The 2,735-nt window shown below is 41.6% G+C and overlaps 1 pseudogene; it reads right to left on the bottom strand.

Annotated features, from left to right (window-relative positions):
• Positions 1–1,468: 1,468 nt before the first annotated feature.
• Positions 1,469–2,380, bottom strand: LOC110306571 (glyceraldehyde-3-phosphate dehydrogenase pseudogene; annotated as a pseudogene).
• Between the last annotated feature and the right edge of the window lie 355 nt (positions 2,381–2,735).

Genomic DNA, 2,735 nt, shown 5'->3' on the forward strand with positions numbered 1-2,735 from the left:
TCACTTGCCTGTAGTTCTTAGTGTAAGGTTGAAGCCTTTTGGGCACATTTATTGGTGTCTTCCTTGTCCAACTTGAGTTTGGGTAGCCATGTTGGTGAGACTTTATGGGGATAACTTTTGACATTTCTAGGAGACTCAGTCTTACAGCAAAGTCTCTTATCCTTTGGCTCCTGCAATCTTTCTAGCCTCTCTTTTGCAATGTTCCCTGAGCCTTAGCTGCGTGTTTCATAGATTTACCTATACTACATCTTTGCATGCTGCCATCTTCCCTTGTTACTGCAGCTTTCTTTCCTGGAGACAAGAATGGTGGAGATAGTTCATTCATTTTGTCATTCTGTAGTCCTTGGTCCACTCTCCTGCATGGTTGTCATTTCTGAGGCTTGCTTCTCACTGCTAAAGAAAAGCCCCTTTCCCTCTCTTGACTTTCTCAAAAGCCAGTTGTGTGTTAAAGGAAAACAGGGTTCTGAGCTCTTGTCTGTTAACACCAAATTAAGTAACAAGAAAATTACTACCAGCAATCAGTTAACCTTAAAATTTGAGCTCTCCTTGCTTTTAGGAGCCCAGAGTTTTAGAAGCACATATACTAGAAGACTGTATCTCCCAAGCTTCTTGTTTTATAGATGGAGTCCCAGAGAAGTTGAAAGCTTTCCCAAGGTCGGACACTTTATTGGTTGCACTGGGATTAGAGCCCAGTTGTCCTAATTCTATTCTTTCCATTACATTTGATTTAATTCCAGAATCTCGATGACAATTAAAGGCACAGGCATATTAAAGTTAATCATTAGCCTCTAAAACAGCAGATTGAGTTTTAATAGAGAGAACACTAAAATTCTCAGTAGGAATAATAAGGAAGCAACTGGGAGAGAATAAAACTGCTCAAGAATAAAACAACTTTTAGACTTTTCAGTTTGGGTGGAAATATACCTAACAAGAAAGTTTATTCCAAGGCATACAGATTTAAAGAAAGGAGTTTGGCAGAAAAGAATAATAGTTAAAGCTAACCTGGAAATTTCTTCTAGTGTCATTCTGGGAGGCTTCAGAACAAAGAAAAACAATGTCACTAGCAAAGGAAGGAGGGATTTACAAGGGTTCTTTATCTTTACACTTAAAAATGTATTTTCTTCCTTCTGGGTATATAAATATGATTTTGTAGGTGAAAATTTATTGTAAAACAACCCTGGTTCCTGGCTTTATTCCTGTAGCAATAACACAATGCATAACTCCACTCTCCAAATAGGTGCTGGCACCTTGCAGATACTGTGTGTGTGTGTGTGTGTGTGTGTAGTGAACATTATTGATGATCTTCAAGAGAACAGGGCTTCCTAGCCCCATCCTGTTATTCTAGGTGTTTGGGATGGAAACTGTAAGAGAGATGTTCAATGTCGGGACTGATTTGGGTCAAAGACTTCTTAGCAGTTGAAGGCCTCTTTCTGTTCTCTTGTTTTTGCTGGGTGGGCTAGTCCAGGGCTTATTGCTCTTTGGAACTCATGTAGGCTATGTAGTCTACCACTGTAGACTATTGTTGCTGTAGCCATATTCATTATCATGCCAGGAAGTTAGCTTTACAAAGTTGTCACTGAGGGCAATACCAGCCCCAACAACAAAGGTGGAGGAGTGGGCATCACTGCTTAAGTCACAGGAGACAACCTGCTCCTCAGTGTAGGCAAGGATGCCCTTTAGTGGGTCCTCAGATGCCTGCTTTATTACCTTCTTAATGTCATCATACTTGGCAGGTTTCTCCAAGTGGCATGTCAGATCCATGACAGATACATTGTGGGTAGGGACATGAAAGCCCATGTCAGTGAGTTTCCTGTTCAGCTCTGAGATGATCTTATCCACAGCCTTGGTAGCACCAGTGGATGCAGGGGTGATGTTCTGAGCAGCCCCATGGCCATACTGCCACGGCTTTCCAAAGGGGTCATCTATAGTCTTCTTAGTGGTAGTGATGGCATAGACTGTGATCATGAGTCCTTTCATAATACTGAAGTGATCATGGATGATCTAGGAACTTAAGCAGTTGATGATACAGGAAGGATTGCTGATAATCTCGATTGAGTTGTCTTGTCTTCTCCATTCACACCCATCACAAATCTAGGGCATCAGAAGGAGGGATGGGGATGATAACCCTTTTGGACCCACCCTTCAAGTGAACCCTGGCCTTCTCCATGGTAGTGAAGACACCAGTAGACTTCACAACATGCTCAGCATTAGCATCACCCATTTGATGTTAGTGGGATCTCGCTCCTGGAAGATGATAATGGCCTTCCTGTTGACAAGCTTTCCATTCTCAGCCTTGACTGTGCTGTTGAACTTGCCATGGGTAGAGTCACACAGGAACATGTAGGCCATGTTAGATGAGGTCAATGAAAGGGTTGTTCATGGTGATAGTCACTGTCAGATAAGAATGCAGTCTGGTAACCAGGTACCTAATATGGCCAAATCCATTCACTCTGACCTTCACCACTGTGTCTAAAGGATGAGGGAAGATATGTCTGTCTCTGGAAATGGGAAGATCAGAGAGCCTCTTGAAGATACTTCTGACTTGTTTGATGTGCTCATTCTATGCAAACTTTTGTATTTTGCAATAGCTTTCTTTCTCTTCTACTTTCTTCTTTCTTTCATATCTTATGGGAGAAAAGGGCATGGAAAACCATTTTTGTCATTGTTTTTCTCTTTCACACCATTTCTTATTGAGAACTTAGGCTGAAATTGGTTAGAAAGAGCCAGGTAGCATT

This window comes from Mus caroli, unplaced genomic scaffold (genome assembly GCF_978045245.1).
Source record: "Mus caroli unplaced genomic scaffold, Mus_caroli_1 scaffold_14, whole genome shotgun sequence".
Classification (NCBI taxonomy): domain Eukaryota; kingdom Metazoa; phylum Chordata; class Mammalia; order Rodentia; family Muridae; genus Mus; species Mus caroli.